The 20,251-nt window shown below is 40.4% G+C and overlaps 1 protein-coding gene and 1 pseudogene across 5 annotated transcripts in view; both read right to left on the minus strand.

Annotated features, from left to right (window-relative positions):
- Dlgap1 (DLG associated protein 1) overlaps positions 1–20,251 on the minus strand; it is a 672,355-nt gene that overhangs the window by 604,698 nt on the left and 47,406 nt on the right. The gene's annotated exons all lie outside the window — the stretch shown is intronic.
- Positions 10,947–11,460, minus strand: LOC126516035 (ubiquitin-conjugating enzyme E2 variant 2-like; annotated as a pseudogene).

Here is a 20,251-nt window from a genome sequence, read left to right on the forward strand (position 1 = left end):
AGTGATGTGGGAGTGTCATATATCAATCTGTTGATTTCATTGGTTAAGTTATAATAAACCAACTGCTTGGCCTCAGCTTGGAACATAGATGGGAGGAGTAAACAGAATAGAATTCTGGGCGGAAGAGGAAGTGAGGTCAGACTCTGCTCTGCTTCCGGGGACAGACCCGACAGCTCTGCTGGAGCAGAGACGCCATGCTCAGCTCTCCCGGGTAGACGCGATAGCTCTGCTCTCTGAGGCACACGCGATGAAGATGGATGTAGGCTAGAATCTTCCCGGTAAGCGCACCTTGGGGTGCTTACACACATTATTAGAAATGGGCTAGTCCAGGTGCGAGAATTAGCCTATAAGGGCTAGAGTATGGGCCAAGCAGTTCTTTAAATGAATACAGTTTGTGTGTTGTTATTTCGGGCATAAGCTAGCCAAGCAGCCGGGGTGTTGGGGACGCAGCCCCGCCGCCGCTCCTATTTCAACAGTGACAGTTCATACTAATGACAGAGTCAAAAGTGTTCTGCAGAGTCAGTTCACACCAATGACAGAGTCAAGTGTGTTCTACAGTGTCAGTTCATACATACAATGTAAGACACGAGGAGTCTGCCCTATTTGAATTTATCATCCAAGACTTTTCCCTGTTTTGTGGTGAAGAGAAGACATTTCAAAGTCCAAATGTTCATGATAAATGTTGTCTATAAATTCAAAACATCCCTTTCTTACCAGGAAAGCTACAATGTGAAATTAACATATTAAAATAAGATCAGTGCCTACAAGAAAGCTGAGATCTTATGATTAAGATTACCTACCTGTTAACTATTTTTATTTTCTTTGGAATCACCACAGCCCACTTGGATAATACAAAGCAGAAGCAACAACTAACAGATAGTCAAATCCAAGTCTTCGTCATCAAAAGACCTTTATTCTTTCCTCTCTGAAAAACAGTGTGCAATCTGTTTGGGTTTACTTTGAACCTAGGGCGACCTCCACATCTAGTACTTGATGCATTTCCTTATACTGACATAACTATTTCCTCCCACCTTTAAACAACAAACTGTCCCTGAAGGTTAAAGATGGCAGACCAGGAGGACTGTGTAAGAATGACTTCACAAGTGTAGCCTTTTTGGTTTGTGCTATAAGAAAAGAGCATAAACCTTGCTATTTTAATCACTGAGCCTGTAAACCTGAAGAAAGCAAACTTTCCCAGTAATGACATACGAAATGCAAAGATACCCACTGATCTCTTGGCTCATCTTATATATTTACTTTCAAGTTCTTATGGTCCCTACCCCTGTTTGCTCCATTTTCTTTATCTTCTTTGCTGATTTCCAACTCCACTGTGCCTGTTATCCATCCCTGATGCTTGGAATAGTGCCTCGTTGCCATGGAAATAATCACTTTAAAAAAACAATACAGTGCAATAAAATAAGTAATAATGAAAGCTTAGGCAGCCTGTACTGCAGCCAAGAAGGGAAGACAGAGCCAGAAATAGAACTTAGACTCGCTAACATTAACTAGACCAATAGACTTCACTGTTTTATCCCTTTCACTTTCAGATACGTCCTCACAGATGACAGTGGGCAGCAGACAAAGGATGTTGAAGTAATAGTGGACAATGAAACACTTCTATGGCAATGTTGAGACTATATGGTATATGCTGGCATATTCAAGGAAGTTTGTTCTGAAAATGCCATCCTCAGCTTCCTCAAAATCTATCTTCATCTGAAACTGACATCACCGTGGGTGTTAATTTCTCATTCCAACGCCAGTTGCATTGTTGAAACACAGCCACTCTGTCCACTTTATAAGTGATCCATATCCAGCGATGGATATGTCCTCTCTGCCTTTCTTTTGTTCATCACATCTGGTTTACAGATATACAGAATGGCTGGCTATGACAAGGAAGGATGCACCATACTATAAACAAAATAATTCAAAATATTTATAAAAAATGAGCTAATTAAGAGCTACTAGAATGGGCAATACATATCTTACACAACCACAAGGTGGGCTGTTTCAGTAATAGAAATATGCTAAAGGTTTTCATCATGTATAAACTTATGAAAATACGCACTAAAATGCACATAAATATAACAGTAAGTCAATTTAGACTTTACATTTTATTTTTCTAACATTAGTGGTGAATAATCCCATACTAACTTTAAAGCAATGTAGAAAAGAGTTCAGATGAATAGTCCCCGGATTGACACTGATATTATACTGTTGTTCAAATGTTTTCTCCTTTTGGCAGAGGTAGGAACTTCTCAGTCTACGGAAGAAATCCTATGAAAGCTTTCGAGGCAAAGAGAAGCAGAGGTGATACACAGAATGAGGGGCAGAATATTAACAGCCTCAAGGACAGGAAGAGAACAGTGCTGTGGCTAGATGAAGTGTCTTTAAAGCTAAGGGTCATTTCCTCAAAAGTATTTAAGTGCATTTGTGACCAGATAAGTGCCCAGGGGTGACTCCAATGATGGATATGACCTCTCTGGGACATAAAAACCCCTTGAGGAGGCACATAGTCCACTGGACACAGCAAATTACTAAATAGAGCTGCAGTCCATCATAGTAAATGTTACATTAGCAATATGTGGAAGAAAAAAAGGTGACAGTGATTGAGCATTTTTACATCAGTCCCTGGATAAGGTAATGAATATCCCCAAGGTCAAAGATCTGGCTAAGAGTCAATGTGGGTGGAAAAGGACAACCTGGGTAGGAACATTCCCAGGACCTCAGAACAAAAGGAATAACATAAGAGCACAGCACTGAAAAGAATGGGCCAATGGGCAGTCATTAGGAACTATCAGATGATGACTGTCTGGGAGAAAACATTCTCTGGCAGGCTTAGGAACCAATGAACAAATATTCCAAGAAAGTATGCTGGAAAGAGGAGATGCCAGTTAAGACAGAAGAAATGAGGCACCGAGAGAGAGACGGTGAGGCATCAAAGTAGCATAATAAGAACAATTAGGATATAAAAAATCTGTAGGGCAAGTGTTTGGAGTGAGGGAGAGCTGCTTCCTTAATAATACTCATGGATAAATAAAACTAAACTACCTTCCTAGCATGCCCGGAAATGAGACTAGATCTTCCTTGGCATGGGAAATATGCTGTTCCTCTTTAATCTTTATTGAACACCCACCGTGTTCTAAGTACATAAGAGCTCATTGGAATGGCAGTAAAAGTAGGAACAGATGATAAGCTCAGAGAGGAGAAATGATGGGGCAAGGCTGAGTGGAAAGCCAGGTGACTGTAATCAGTCAGGGGACACTTACTGAGCCTGGATCACAAATCTGTGTCTACAAGGCGTTTAGTTAGCTTATTCGGGGTGAGACAATTATTTCCATTGTGCAACTGGGAAGTAAGAGGTATTCGCGTGAAAATAAAATAAACATGAGCACATTTAAATAATTTATCTGCTGTTGTTAAAAGGGGGCCAGATTATTGGTCAGATGATGATTCTGAAGTGTCACTGAAAGCAAATATGATGGAAGTCTATGTAGTTAGTGCAAACAACTATGAGATTATAGTTACCAAAGTGTTGATCAATGATGACCTGTGTGTATGAAAGTGGCTCCCTAAGGATACAGAACCCAATGACACTGTAGCCATCACGATCTGTAGAAGGGAATGCCATGGTGTTTACACAAAGCCAGTGTAAGGTACAGTGGTACACTTGTTAGAGCCTATGTCTACATATAAGGAAAGTATATAAGGATGACTGTAAGTGATCAGGTGGTGATGCGCGCCACGTGTTAACGCTCAGGCAGCTGGACCATTTTCCAACTGAGCATCTGAGGAGAGGAACCAGATCAGCAATGATGGATACCAAAGCAGATGAGAACATTAAGTTGAGGGGAGAGGGCTCTAAAATGAGAAGGTGTCCTGACACAGGGACCAAGTCATGCTGGGTCCATGGGCAAGAGGTCTAGACGTGGCAAGGCAAAGGGAATGAAATCAATGGGAAACACGGGGATGGAGAATTTAGAAGGAATCTCAAATTTCTAATCAGAGGACAATGAGATTAACGTTTAAGAAGGAAGGGGCTTTGGCCTTGTTTCTGGGCAGGTATTCATGGGGCACTGAGTTGAAACTGTGTACAAGGTACTCTAAGGACAGTCCTAACCCTGGCACACAGCTGTGAGATCTTGGTGAAGAATCGGTGCCTGGGGTCACGTGAGAAAATGGGCTTTTCTAGTGAGAACCAGAAGTTCAGAAATAAAACCTGGGGTTAAGATCATTTAAACAGCATAAAAGGGCAGAACAGTAGCTAGAGGAAAAGGGAGAAGTATGATGTGGTAATTACTCGCAGATAGTTTTGCCTAAATTTCCTTAGACAAAGTTCTTACTAACATCAAACAACCCATTAACAGGGAAAAATTACCTCCCATCACGATAGGCTGTTAATCGTCTTAATCAATAACAGACTCAACAAAATTGGTTAGACTATCATCTGATAATATACATATGTGTGTGTCCAAAAAAAACAGCTGAATTTGAATGGATGGTCCCAGTTGGTGGAACTGTTTGGGTCGGATTCGGAGGTGTGGCTTTGTTGGAGGAGGTGTGTCACTGAGGGTGGACTTGAGGTGCAAAAGATCTGGGGCATTCCCATTTCTCTTCCTCTGCTTCCTACCTGCAGATTCAGATGTGAGCATGTAGCTGTTCTTGCCACCATGACTCTGCTCTATCAACTTGGTCTCTGACCCTCTGAAACCATAAGCCCAATTAAACGCTTTCTTTTATAAATTGCCTTGGTCATGATGTTTTGTCATTAGGGTATAAAAGTAGCTAAAACAACAGAAGCAGCAACAACAACAAACCAAACAACCACCTGCAAATAACTAATTCACACCTATTTAAATCATATTTAGATTATTCAAAGTGCCAACTATAGTGAAAATGTCTTGCAAATAGCTGTATGAAGCCCCCATGGCAAGACATAACATTTACATATTCAGTTTATTCACTTTTTATCCAAGAATTTTTATCCAAAGTTGGTTGACTCCATAGTCATGTAATGTACAGAGGCAGAGAGCTAATGACTTTCATTCTTGACAAACCATTTAGAGTTATTAAATTCTCCACACAGTAACACTTTAGATTTCTGATTTATTAGGGCTATGTACTTAGAAGCCACAAATTGTATCAAATTACTAGTTAAGTCTCTGTGCTCCCTTTATTTGAAGGAACACTGACTTTAAATTATTCACAGAGATATTTTATATTATCCCAGAGTAGTCTGAGCCGACAACCACACTGTCTTGGATCTATCCTTCGCCTTTAGTTGCACACAGAGAGAGCCATATAATAAATATAAGCCACAGGCCAATAGGGCTCAATGCCTTGAAGCTGAAATTATTAGAACTAAAATTAATAACTTCACTTATGCTGGATGATGGTGGCACAGACCTTTAATCTCAACACTCAGAAAGAAGAAGCAGGCAGATCTCTGTGAGTTCAAGACCAGCCTGATCTATAAAGTGATTTCAAGGATAGCCAGAGCTGGCTGTTACACAGAGAAAACCTGTCTCTAAAAACAAAACAAACAAACAAAAAAGACTTTATTTACATTTCTAGTAGACTAAATATTAAGACACAAAAGAATAAGTGGCAATTTATTTTACAGCCCAGTTTATCATATTTTAGGAGCCTGTAGCACTTTTAATTTAATTAATCAGCTAGAGATACAGCTGCCTAAATTTTTTTCTAGATTTTTTTGGGGGGGTATCAATCAGATTTTAGAGTCAAATAGGCTATTTAATAGATCACTCATCAATATTTTAATTTACTGTGTAGTTTTGTTTTCAAAATTTAATGACTTAAGGTATAAATTTTAAGTAGAGCCTGGAGCAGAATATATGAAGTAGGGTATATATTCTCAAATATGTGTTATTCTTGCCAGGCAAGTTTTGGAACTATGAATACATACAAATATTACTTTAAAGTCAACAAGTATTTGTAAACTCTTATCTAGAATATAAAATGACATGGGGAGAAAGGCATGCATGCATAAAGCATGGAATAAACAAAAACATTGTCCATGTAAACCACAATGTGCTCAACGACTTGTGCCTGCTGCTTTCCTTCAGGTACACAGAAACAAAGACTTCAGTAACGCATCTTGGTATCACTGGAACGTTTACTTCCTGCTTTCCCTAACAAAGAAGTTAGTAAACTATGGCAAAGTTGGGAAACGCATCTGTGCTGAGCAGCGTCACTGCAACTAGAGGAATCTGAAAGCACACACACCTGCTCCGCGCCACTTTGCGTGAACGGTTCACGACCTCTGCCTGTGGCAAGCTAGTGATGCCTAATAACTTAGCAGTCAAACTGCGGGAGGACTTTCGCGGCATGCGACTTGAAAGGGTCGTCACAAACACATGGGCCACCCCACAAACGCTGCAGCGGGCATAATGGAAAGAAAACGACGTCCTTCTGCTTTCACCTGTGTTAGGTCTGTTTTCTGTGTGTCCATCGGGCCAAGGCCAAGGCACTAAATCTCAAAACAGGAGAATCTTTGGGTCTAGCCATCTAAGACATCCAGTCCACGCCAGGTCAAATGGGGCCTATTTAAAGACGACTAGAAAGGGCTGTCTCAAATCATTCCTTGACAGCTCAAATGTCGAACTGCAAAATTTCATTTTTCTTTAAAAAAATTACACTAAAATGAATTATTATGTCTACATTGCACATGAGTTTAACACTCTATAATGAACATAAATTCCTAAAATAACATAAATAATAAATTATATCCACTGGTTGTTTTGATTTTTATTTTGTGCTTTTAGTTTATGTCAATTATATTTAATTAAAAAAAAGCACCCATCAAAACAAGTATTATCATTTAATTTTACAGTGATAAAATTGAAGGCCTGAAAGAAAATCTGTTCATTGTTAATCTGGTAACAAATAGAGATACAAAAGCTATATATGTATATATATATATGTATATATATATACATATATAAAGATAATATGTATACACACACATATTTGGTTTTTGTTGTTGTTGTTTGGTTTGTTCTGGTTCTTGCCATTTGAGATGATGTCCCGTCCCCCCGTCCCACCCACCCCCCCAGCTTGCCCACATTGGCCTCCCGGCTCCTAAGATCAAACCATAATTCTGCTTCAGCACTGTGAGCAATGGGGCTGGCTTTTAAGGGTTTAAATTTTGACAGTTTTATAATGCCCTAGGAAACCATTATTCCCCAAATCTCACAGAAATCTTTTGTTGAAACTGTTAGAAATAAAGCCAGGAATCTGCCTCAGTACAATTAATCCTAAAGTATATGATGCTGAATACTTTTTTCTTTTAAATTACAGGTATAGAGGCAAGCTTTCTTAAGTGAGGCGGGTAGAAAGCAGGTAGGCATGGAGAGAGACAGCCATTAGAGGAGGAAGAGAAGAAAACCTCTCCAGTTATTCCGTAAGTACCTCGTGTTTTGCAAGACATGCTTTTTTCCTTTGCTGCCTAACAATGTGTGTGAGTACCACCTAATCACCATGTAAGCAAGCTAAGTGACAGCCTGGCTTAGGTAAGAGGCCGGATCCATCAAGTTCAGAGTGGTCCCGAAAGCACTCCTTAGCAAAGCCTTGGATGGAGAAAGGCAATGAGGATGCCAGCAAGGGGGGATCAGAAGAGAGGCCTGCCCCACGTCCACAGGCAGTGAAGCCCCATGTCCTTGTCATTTAGAGATAAAAGGGATATATTGCAAAAGATAAATGCTGGTTTTAGCTAGGGAGAAGCTGCCCTGAATTGTTCTATAAAAGTATTGAAAATTTAACCTCTGTGGAACATAAAGAACAATTCTTTTCTTGCTATTATTACAGAAAGGGGGCAGAAAAAGTTATTCGACTTGCTGCTACCATGTCTGCGAATGGGCAGGCGTTGTCTGGGAGCTTCTGGGAAGGTCTGTGTCTTAGACAAGCTGATCTGGATGCAGAGAATCAAAGTGTCATGTTGGTTACCACCATGCCCTTGGCATACTTTCATGCACATACACTACTAAATTTGAGGGACTTGAGGCAAGTTCAGGAGACATACACAGAATATAGTCTAGGGAAGTGAATGCCTGCTGAACACAAGCCATGATTTTCCATACACATGACTGAGGCTCCCCCAACATGAGTCGTGTGAACAACAGGGAAGACACTGCAGAAAGTAAAAAGGCAAAAGAATGAACTCAAGGGTCAGGGGCTGCGTTGAAAGCTAGTCATGACCTAACGAAGTGGAACACTCTAGACAGAAAGCAGGGGCTGGAGAGATGACGGAGCAGGTGAAGGCACCTGCTGCCCAGACTGACAACCTCAGTGTGGTCCCCAGAGTCCCACTTAGTGAGGGAAGAGAGCCAATGCCCAAAAGTTGTCCCCTGTCCTCCACAGCCACATGATGGAACAGACACACCAAATAAATACAATAAATGAAATGAAGCCAGTGACGAGGGCTAGGACAAGTAGGACGGTCAAGAGACAGAACAGGTTTAGGAGGAAAATACTATGACATCCGGCTTTCAAGGGTGAGGAATCGGGCTTGAACACATTTTTCCAGTGTGAAAAAAATCTAATATGGAGGCTTCACCTGAGGTCTCAATGAAGCCACAGGATTGGATGGCTTTATTATTCCTGGCAATGAAGGTTGCGGAGGGCTACATCTGAAGACCCAGAAACCACTCCAGAGGAGGAGAAGTGAAACCTCAGCACACACCTACATCAGGGAGAAGTCTCAGTACAGCAGATCACTGGCCTCGCCTCAGAGGTTCCAACTCTGTCATTAGGAGGTGACGTAGACGCCACATTTTTAACAAGTCCCTCTGTGTGGTAACCTGAAACACATCTGGTCCCCAGCATCTCTGGACAGTCACCTGCGTCCACTGCTTCTCTACTCACGAGATGTTATTATATACAAGTTATTTAACATCTCTGTTCAGTTTCCTCAGTGGCGTCATGCTGAGAGAATGACCTCATGAATTATGTGGAATATTAAATAGGAAGATATATACAAATGACAGGCTTATTAATTGACTCATGTCTGTTAATGCTGGGGGGAAAAATCCTAAAGAAATATTCTTGAGGAACAGTTGATACTGTCTTCAAATGTTCAAACAGCTTTGCTGTCAGCCCCCAGCTCACAAACAACAACAGAGACTTCTTATTTATTCTGAAAGTTTGGCCTTAGCTCAGGCTATCCCACTAGCTCTAATAACAACAAATCCATTTATATTACTCCCTGTTTTGCCTCATGGCTTGTTACCTTTCTTTCACACTGCATGTCTGACTCCCTCCATGTCTCCTCGGCATCTGATGCATGCCTAGATCCCTCTCCTCCTTCCTCTCTGCCAAGAAGACTCACCTATACCTCCTGCCTAGCTATTGGCCTTCAGCTTTTTAATATACCAATCGCAGCAACGTATCTTCTTACAGTGTGCAAATATCTCACAACAATTTGCCTTTCTTCATCTCGGTCTGTACATGCCTATAAAGCTTACTACATGGAGACAGCTAAGGTCCATGTCCACAAGTCCAAACACAAATGACTTCTTTTTTTTTTCCTTTTATATTTTTTATTGTTTTTATTGAGGTATACATTTTCTCTATTCCCCTCTTTTCCTCCCCTCTCCCCTTCTATCCTTCCCCACACTCCCAATTCACTAAGGAGATCTTGTCTTTTTCTCCTTCCTGTGTAGATCCATGTATGTCTCTCTTAGCGTCCTCTTTGTTGTCTAGCTTTTTTGGGGTTGTGGCCTACAGGCTGATTTTTCTTTATGTCTAAAAGCCACTTATGAGTGAATATATAAATCTAGAAAAAAAAACATATTGAGTGAGGTAACTCAGACCCAGAAACACAAATAAGTTCTTACATTACATCCTTAAAATAAGGCAAAATCTTACCAATGATCCCAGAGTATAGGGATCATTAGACACAAAGTAAAAAATTGACTCCTATACACACCATTACTGACGTCAACGACCCATGTCCACATGGCCAAGAATCACAGTTTCCAAGCTTTAGTTCATTTGTAGGTTGAGTTAAACCAATGTTTGCCATAGTCCATAAACATCTATTCAGTCAAAAAAAGGGCTCAATAATATCCAAGCTGATGTGTGCAAACTGATTGGGTTATAAGAGAAGTGTGTATCTTTAAACCTCATTTTTGCCTTTATTTCATTAACTTTTTTCTTCTTTCTTTCTGTAAAAGAAAAATATGATATTTTTGGATACAATAAAAAAGTTAGCTATGACTAGGGATCCAAGAAATCTTTGAGAGAATGTGTATTCTTTTTTTTTTTGAGGACACATTCCGCATTTTATTTACATTTCAAGACTAACTTTGATCTGAAATCACATATCCATAACACCTATTTCCTTTTCGTTGCTTCGCTTAAAACCTCTAAGCATGTTTTATTAAACAAAGACTGCAAACAAATATTTATCATGTCTGTTACATGGAATAAACGGGAACAGCTTTTAACAGAGATTCATCAATACCCCCAAACATCTTTTTATTATAAATACAGGCATCAAAACAATCCTGAAGCTATTTTGATGCTATAGGTAGTCATCTAGCACCCACACCCGCACCGCTTCGAGTTAACACAACTGTGACTACTCATTATACCTGCTACTTTAAACAGTTCGCTGTAGTCTAAGGACGATGGATAAAGCATGCCATTTCTGCTCTTCCTTCTTGAGACTTTATTGTTCAGAAAGACAAAGGTTTCCACTGCCATCTGACGCTCCTTAGCCGTGCTTTTGTCTTGAAAACCTGAATTCAATTTTGAATACTTCAGGCTCATGTTTAAATGACGGTGCTTTAAGAAGAGAAAGAAAAAATTGCTGCCCTTCTCCTGTTACCTGAAGACATAATAGGTGTACATATATTAAATATATTCTTACAACTGTCCAGCTCATGTTTACCAGCTGGAATTCTTTCACTTAATGGGTGGGTATTTTGCATGGTGATATTTAACCAAGACATTAACATGAGTAGAAGGTTGTTGATTTAAGACAAGTTTGAGATCCACTAAAATCAGTTGTTGTACGTTTGTCCTTCTGGTGGTTGTGGGAAGCTTCATATTTTCTTTGGGCATCATTAGACGTCTTAGCTCTTGGCGGACAACTTTAATGCTATAGGAATTTTGCCATTTTGCTAATACTGGTATGCTTCATGCATCCACCATTCCACTGGAATTATTGATCCCATTCATATTAACTTTTGTTACAAATCTAACGGACGGAGGAGCGTCTGGGTATTTAGATCCACATTCTACCTTCAGACTCTATATTCAGTTTTCATAGTTTGTCCTTGGTGGCCCAATAATCATGCCTGTCCACCTTGTAAGTGTCATGTCTTCATCATCTTCAAGGCCCCAGCTAACCGTACCATCACCTACTCCTTTCTGTCCTTCTTCAAGTTCTTCCAGCAAGCGAAAATTCTGAGGAACTTTAACTCCTGTGGAGACCGCCATCTTCTCCTGCTACCGAGAATGTGTATTCTTGATATGGTCACAGCAATGTCAAAGACCAAGGCCTCAGGCCAATGGGAAACCAGCAAAGCCTTCCCTATAAAAGTCAGACTCAGAATTGGTAAAACTTTCTCTGGTCCCATTGTGAACACTGGCAGTGTGTGCAAATGGTAGCAACCACTGCTGCTTGAAGCAGGTAAGTGCTCACGGACAGCGAAACTCCTCCTGAGACTAGCTGACCCTGTGCCTTATTTGCTGCACATAATAAACCTCTGAGGCTCCTGTTGTTGCTCACTGTAGTTGGAGCCACTCCCTCGGAGTACATACATCCCACTTTACCCAGCTTTTCTGTATGTGTGTGACCAAGTCCGGTCAAGGTATCAAGCCACGCTGGACATGGTATATGACTATCAGTTAAAACCAAAATCCAAAGCAAAGTACCAGATACAAGAGAACTTGGTAACACCTTACCATGAGTATGCATCTGCACAGCAGGTGGGAGCCATCTTACCTGCAATCATCACACCACACAGGCAGCAGGGGCCTGGGAGTCAGGATTGAAACAAACTAGACCAAGATGGTGGAAAGCTCAGGGCTTCTTGGAATAAAAAGAAACCTCAGAGATGAATAGGTAACTCCATTGGCAAAGGGTTTCTGTGCAAGTGTGAAGACAGAACTTGATTCATGGGACCCACATAAAAAGCCATGCCTAGTGGTATACTCTTAAAAAAAAAAAATGGCTAGTGAGCCTAGCCAAATCTGTGAGTTCCAGGACAATGCAATCTCAAAGAACAAGGTAGATAATACCTGATAAACTACACCCAAGGTTGATCTCTGGGGTCTGCATGCACAAAAGTATGTGCACACACACACATGTGTGCACATCCCCTCACCCCCCCCACCTAGGTACACCCAACAATGTACTGCGCTATACACACAAAAGAAAGAAATGTTACCACTCACAATATCTAATAGCAAAGGCCCTTGATTATAGCTCTGAGGGTTCTTTGTAGCAGTGGCTGAATTAGGTTACTATTTGATCCAAAAAGCACTAACGCAGCATTCGATAACTATGCAAAAATCTAGCTGTAATATTATTATTTAATATTTCTACAGTTATTAAAATGTTTAAAAGGTCACAGTTTAATTCACATTTTGGTATGTCTTATGAAGTTTACTATATATGAGGAAATTATTTTGAATCACGGAACAAAACACTCCTCTTGGAAACAGTATCTCTCTTTCTAGTATTATTGCTAGAATCTAAATTAACAAAATTCTATATACTCATTTAACAAAGTCATTTTTCAAAATAAATAGCACTTGTTGATATATTTGCTCTCAAAAAAAAAAAAAAAAACTATGGGAGGCAGACAGAGAAGCGCTGGTTAATTTTGTTTCACAGACAGGAGACAAAGTAGAACAATATTTCCAAATCGAATGAGTCATGACCATCAGATTCAGATTTCAAACCCACGTGTTCTGGGGGACTGAGGGCAGGAGGAAGAAAATGGTTTATCAGACTTTCAGATTATATTCCATAATCAGGGAAAGGCAAATTAAGATAGGCAGGAACTAAAGCCGAGATCATTGAGGAAGGCTGCTTACTGGCTGGTCTCTATGGTTTGCTCAGTCTCCTTTCTTATATACCTAGGGACACCTCCTGGAAGGGAGACACAACTCCCCGTAGGACTGGCCGACCCACATCAACTGTCAATCAAGAAAGTATCACCGCCGGGGCCGTGGTGGCGCACACCTTTACTCCCAGCACTTGGGAGGCAGAGGCAGGCGGATCTCTGTGAGTTCGAGACCAGCCTGGTCTACAAGAGCTAGTTCCAGGACAGGCTCCAAAACCACACAGAAACCCTGTCTCGAAAAACCAAAAAATATAAAAAAAGAAAAAGAAAAAAGAAGTATCCCCACAGACTTGCCCAAAGACATGTTGATGGAAACTGTCTCATCAAACACAATTTGTTTTTGGACAGTAAGACTTTGCTATTGCAAGGTGCCGTTTTCTGAAGCTGTTATCCAAAACCCCTGAATTAATTTAAATTATTTTTAATTTAAATTGACAAATCAGAGAATGTCAAAGGAAAGTTGCTTTAAAATGACTGATATGACTTGAAATAAAATGACTTGAAAACTCTGTAGCCAACTGTAGATTGAGTCTAGCTTCTTTTCTCGTTATGTCTCACACCGAAATCCCTGTCTCCAAAAGCCATCATTTAGAATATTTACAGGGAAGGACAGCCTTGATATAGGGCTCACACAGATTTATAGGTGTGCTTGTCTCCAGCAGAAGCACGGACTTGGACATTTTCACTTAAGATTATATGGCAAGATAATGGCTGAATATGTCAGATATAGGAAATATTTACTACTATGGCTCGGCAATGGATAGTATCGTATTGTTTATTTGCAATATTGGAAATTAAACATAGATTCGCGTACATGCTGGTCACATGTTTTACCACTGAGCCATGTTCCCCGTCTTCATTTGACATTTTTATTTTGAGACAGGATCTTACCAAGTTGAACTTGATAGTCTTTCACCTCAGTGTCCAGCGAAGCAAGAACAGGCCTGCACCACAAGAATCAACATAATATCCGATTTAAAAAAAAAACCACCATGTCTTTTTCTCCTTCAAAGTATTACACATTGAAGATTTATTGCCAAAATTAACCAACACTGGGTACTATCCGTGCTGATTTGGAAACACTGGCCAGTTCTATTGTTGCAATACAACAATGTATTTTTTAATCTGAGGTCCATTAATACATCCCACTCACAGATGAAGAACTACAGATGCTCAATACCGGCTGAAAAATGGAGACTCAATCTCCTCCAGGGATGAGTTCCAACAGGGTTGTCCAAACGCAGGTGGTCAGTCCTGGACACGTGTACACAGAGATAAAGCTACACGGATGCAATGGATTATATATAAATGTATGCATATCTATACACACATGTGCATATATGTATAACAACAATACTTAAGGAAGAGATTATGAATTTGGGAGGTAGCATGTAGGGTAAGAGGAATTCCAGGGGAAAAAGAAGGTGGGAGATATGTAGAGGCTGTGCTCACGTATGAAGGTCTCAATAATAACAAAACAAAAAATATGTCCTTTAACATATGAACAGCCACTCACTAACGCAGACTCAGAAAGTGCAATAGCTCTGTAGTCTGTGAACAGCATGCTGAAGTTCAACCAAAAAGGTCCTGCTGCGTGATTAGCTACTTGCTAAGACTTGTGACATACAGGCTGAATTCTTACGGTTCAGAGATGCGGGATGTGACCATGATAAAAGCAATTCTCTCTGAGGTCAAACAATTATTTTATTTTGTAAACTCAGTTTCCCAACAACGTTTAGTGTAACCCACCGTTAGAAGAAAGCTTGCCAGTTATGTAGATAACCAAACACTCTCTAAGGAAGCAACGCGTAGAGAGCCGACAACCTCCTACGACACCTGCTCTGAAACAGTTCAGAGGACGAAGCTTCCTTCCCATGCCACGTTTATACTCCTGGCAAATTCTGAATTTTGTTTGGAAGAATGTTTTAATTATATAAAGAAACTTTTTTCCATTTTTAAGTGGTGAATTTTGTCCTAACCTCCACATATGTCTCTTCAATGTTACATCTTTCTAAAGGAAATAGCCTGTCCTGTTCCCCCACCCACCTACTTTCTCTCTTCCTTCTCCTTTTCTCTTTTCCCTTGCCAAACACTACTAGTAGAAAGCCACAGATCATTTTCAGGACCAATACGAAACTCTAGAGAAACTATATAGATGCAAATTAGACTTCACAATACTAAAGATAACTGGGTGTCATTTCTCCTTCCTGATCCCTAGTTCATTTTGCACTCGCCCCCCCCCCCCACACACACACACACTTTTCCTTAATTCAGTTGTTGCTCATTTGTTGTCTGGTCATCAGCCTGGTGATCTCCCCGGTCCCAGGAAAACTCCTCCACTGCCCTGCATTCATGATTGGAACCTGGAGAACTCAGCCTGCCGATCCCCCTCCCGCCCTGCACTCATGACTGGGACCTGGAGAGTAGCAGATGGTCAGTTCTGGGTGAGGAGGATCTGTGACAAACACCAAAGCCACAGAGCACTTGAAGGAGAGAAGACAGGGAGCTTCAGACTGGGAACAGGATTTTTTGGTAGCCAATAGTCACCCAGTCCCCTTCATTTCTTTCAGAAAAAAATAGGGGATATTTTCATTAATGAGTGAACATATACAAAATACCATTTAATATCATTAGATAATTAAAAGTATACTTGTGCTATATTCAAACAAACTTGGGATTTCTTCCTATGAAACCATTTTTTCCTAATAAGCATTTCATTAACAAAGGTCGGATATTTCATGCACACATGAGCTGTCGTGGACACACAATAAGAAAACACAGGATGAAAGCAGAAAGCTAGAATAAACTATACACAGGCAGAAATTCTCTAACTGAAAAACCGAAATGCAAAACTGTTCAAAATTAGGAGTTTTTTGGATGCCAACATTTTGCTACAAGTGAAGATTTCAAGTCATGAAATTAATCTTTATCTGCAGAATTACGTAAAATATTCTACAAGGCTACCCTGGGGCTGAAAGGTATGGAAGCAACGCAAAGTCAGTTCCACCTGTCAACATGGTTCCCAACTTTAAGGAAAATCACCACTGTTGACATGAAAATACATCAAAATTGGAATATTTTTTCAAATAAAAACATCTGGTCACGGATATTTTAATAAAGGATATGGGTGTAATGTCCAAGATAGAACATCTAAGTCATGAGCTGACTGCAACAAACATAAATATTACACAGGCCTGGGCGAAAGTCTGTGCATCCCCTGCTGTGAGATGCTGCTTTCGTATTCAGACAGATCTACTGAGCTACAGCAGACCGTGTATGGCTCTCTATTCCACATAACTTTTTCATGGTCTTGCTTTGAGTTATTTATATTAGCTAGTTTATCCATGTTAAAATATTGGGAGCCTTTCATATGCTTTAAAATACTGGAGGCAAAAATACTCCACCATATAACCCACATTCCATGCACAGTCAAATTATTCAAAGAAAAAAAATATCAGAGGAAAATTTCAGAAACTGAAATCAAAGGAAGTACATTACATGGAAACTACAGAAAGTCCTGGGAAATGTAGCAAAGACACTGAAAATTCTTGCAGGAAAAAAATGCCCCCCCCCAGCTCTTTACACACACACATCATACGGAGGCCAATCATGTAAGGAATCCTCTACCTTGTGAATAAAGAAAAAAAAATGACTTTTCTCTATGCCATCCAATGCTCTCAAAAGAACAACAGAAATACCAATTAGCCAGCCCTGGAATCATAATCATATCCATGCAAGTACATTACATGGAATGAGCAGGTTGTATTTATATATCTAGGAACACACACACACATGCACACACACTCATGCATGTACACGTGCGAGCACACACAATTAAAGAACAAGAGATCAGATGTGATTGTATTCATGAAGAAATGGGAACATGGGAAAGGGCCAGGGGAGGGGAGGGGTGGAAGGGAGGAAAGGGAAAGAGGAAAATGATGCAATTATATTTGAAATTAAAAAAACTAAAAATAGAAATAACTGTATCCTACCAGTTCTTTGAGCAAATAAGAGAATAACCTTGCTGAAGAACAGTTCCTTCATTATACAATAAAAGAGCCAGGAATAATAGAGTTCTGCTTAAGATTAAGTGCATTCAATTACACACAGTTGGAAAAACATTAACAATTGCTGGTGAGGCTTCCGCACTTGGATCAGTGAGTGGCTGGAAAGGGAAAAGGACATTTCTGTATTAATCATAAACCACCATTCAAACCACACTGACATCAGCACCTTGGACAGGGCAGAGCCAATCCTGGTTCTGGACTTACAACACACATGATACCTTCCCTGAAATGTTGCTTTCATCTGGTCGATTCTCATAAACAGTCACCATGAAGCATTAGGTAAAGGCTCCTGAAGAGCCCACAGTTCCTTAATTTTAGTGCCGAGTCGTGTGCAATTTTCTCAAGAGTTCACTCTTAATATTTACGTCTACTGGTGCTGTCATTATTTGTGTCTTGTGTAGGCAGTCAAACTGTGTCAATTATTATTACTCTGAAATCAAAGATATAAGCCACACTAAAGAGACTTAGCAGGTTGGATTTATGCATATATACGTATATACATGTGTGTATGTCACAATAATAACCAAAGAAAAAGAGGCCATGAATTTGAGAGGGAGTAAAGGGGGCCAGAGCAAAGTTTGGAGGGAATAGATAAATGATGTAAGTATATGTCAATTAAAAATTTAAAAAAGAAAAAATATTAAACACTCAATATTTCTTAGCGAATATGCAGACTTCCGAGAGCACACACACACAGGGAGGGGTTGACAGACAATAGAAAGTGGACAGAAGATGATAGATAGATAGATAGATAGATAGATAGATAGATAGATAGATAGATAGATAGATAGATAGATAGATACAGATAGATGATAGATGATATATTGACAGACAGAAAGACAGACACAGAGAAAAATGGATGGATAGATAGATAGACAGACAGACAGACGGTGAATAGATAGATAGGTGACAGATATTAGACAGGATAAACTGATGAAAGCAGATGTGAGGAGGACACAATAGCTCACATCTGAACTATCACACTGCCACATGTAATACAAAGTGGCTTTCATTGTTCTTCATCTAACTGGCTGATCTTGAAGACTATTTTGGGACAGAGACGGATCCCACGAATTGGTTTCAAATACTAGAATTAATGGTATCACTAACAGGGAATCCAAGCTAGGCTAAAAAAAATTCACTAACCATAAGGGAAAGCCTTAAACTGAGAAGACAGGAGCAACCACAACCTAAGGCTTTCCCGTTAAGATGTACAACTAAAACACATCAATTAAAAAGTTTACCCGAGCTCATGGAAGCTCACAGACTCGAGATCAACAGCTGGGGATCCTGCATGGAACCCAACTCAGCCTTCTACATATGGGCAACAATTGTGTAGCTTGGTCTTCTTGTAGAACCCCTGGCAGTGGGACCAGAATCTATCCTTGGTGCATGAGCTGGCTTTTTGGAGCCCACTCCCTGTGGTGGGATGCCTTGCTCAGCAATGATGCAGTAGGAGGGGCTTGGTCCTGCCGTAACTTAATGTGCCAAGCTTTGTTGACTTCCCATGGGAGGCCTTACCCTTTCAGAAAAGTGGATGGTGGTGGGCTGGGGCAGGGGTGGGGGAAGTAGGAGGAGGGGAGATGGGTGAATGTGGTTGGAATGTCAAATAAACAAAAATGAAAAACATGAATAGAAAAAAGTGTAAATAGAAAAATAAACTATTCCTGATCCCAAGGAAGCATCGACTAGAATAGACAGAATCAACGAACATCACAGGAATAAAACAGAGACCCAGACTTCAGGTGCTCAATTCAGAGAGCCAAAGCTTAAAAGAGGAGACTTTGTAGACTTGCAAGTGTGATGTCAAGCCTTCAGGAAACAATCTTGGGATAAGATCAGACATTCCCTTTGATATTTCTTTAGATCAAAATCAGAGCTAGTGGTATATCTGACCATTTGTTAGGAAGCCTTCTGTAGTTGTAAGACAGCTTTGATCTGTAAAACAGATCTGTGTAGTTGAGGGGTGCACTGGGAACACTGAGGTCAGGAGAGGGGTGTAATGGAGACTGCTCGCTCATTTCCCAGTTGCTCTGACCCAAATAATCACACAGAAACTATATTAATTATAATACTGCTTGGCCAGTGGCTTGGGCATATTCCTGGCTAACTCTTATATCTTACATTAACTCATTTCTATTAATTTGTGTACTGCCACAAGGTTGTGACCCACCGATAAAGGTTCTGCTCGCTCGCTCTCTCTCTCTCCCTCCCTCCCTTCCTCCCTCTCCCTCCCTCCCTCTCCCTCTCTCTCTCTCCCCCTCACTGTTCTGATTTCCTGCTGGCTTTACTCTGCTAAGTCATTGGCCCAAACGGCTTTATTCACCAACCAATAAAAACAACACATATACAGAAGGACATCCCCTATCAGAGGGGCTGTTCAGCCAGAAAAAGATGAGCATCTTCCCACCAGGTGAGAAGAGAAGCTGTTGGTTAGCAGATGTCCTTTATTAGTCTCTATTATAAATTTAAGGCAGAATACTAGAGATGGTTGTGCTACAGGCTCAGGAGCGAGCTACCAGTCCAGTTATCATAGGCCTGTAGTAGTTCAAGTACAAACCAAATAAGCAACAGATACAAGCTACAAGGGGACCACCTGGTAATGAGATCAGAATAAACCTTGCAATGGTCAAAACTAAGAAGATATAAAATAGCAACTTTATGAAATGATGTAAAGATAATTTGGCTAAAAGATGGAGAGACATGCTTTGGTTTGGTTATTGGATGCCCCCAAAGACTCATATGCTAAAGAGTTCATCCATAAGCTGGTGCCAAGGAGAGGTAGGGCCTGACAGGAAGTTGCTGAGTCATTGAGTGTATTACCCAAAGGGGAATACAGTCATTGTCAATGAGATAATGGCTCCCGCTCCATCCCACACTTCCTCCCAACAAGCCCAAAGCTGTGAGGCTAATCATGCACTGACCCAAAGCTCTAAGTCAAAAGCAACTTTTTCTCTTTATAAAATGATTTTCTCCAGTGTTCATAATAATCACAGAACACTGACAAACACAAGAGAGTTCTGCCATCTGATCTTACTTGGATAGTTTGGACCAAATGCAAGTTTTGTGGTTTCTTACCAAAAAGTC

The sequence above is a fragment of the Alexandromys fortis genome, unplaced genomic scaffold (assembly GCF_014885135.2).
Source record: "Alexandromys fortis isolate MF-2015 unplaced genomic scaffold, M_Fortis_MF-2015_v1.1 scaffold_143, whole genome shotgun sequence".
NCBI classification, from domain to species: domain Eukaryota; kingdom Metazoa; phylum Chordata; class Mammalia; order Rodentia; family Cricetidae; genus Alexandromys; species Alexandromys fortis.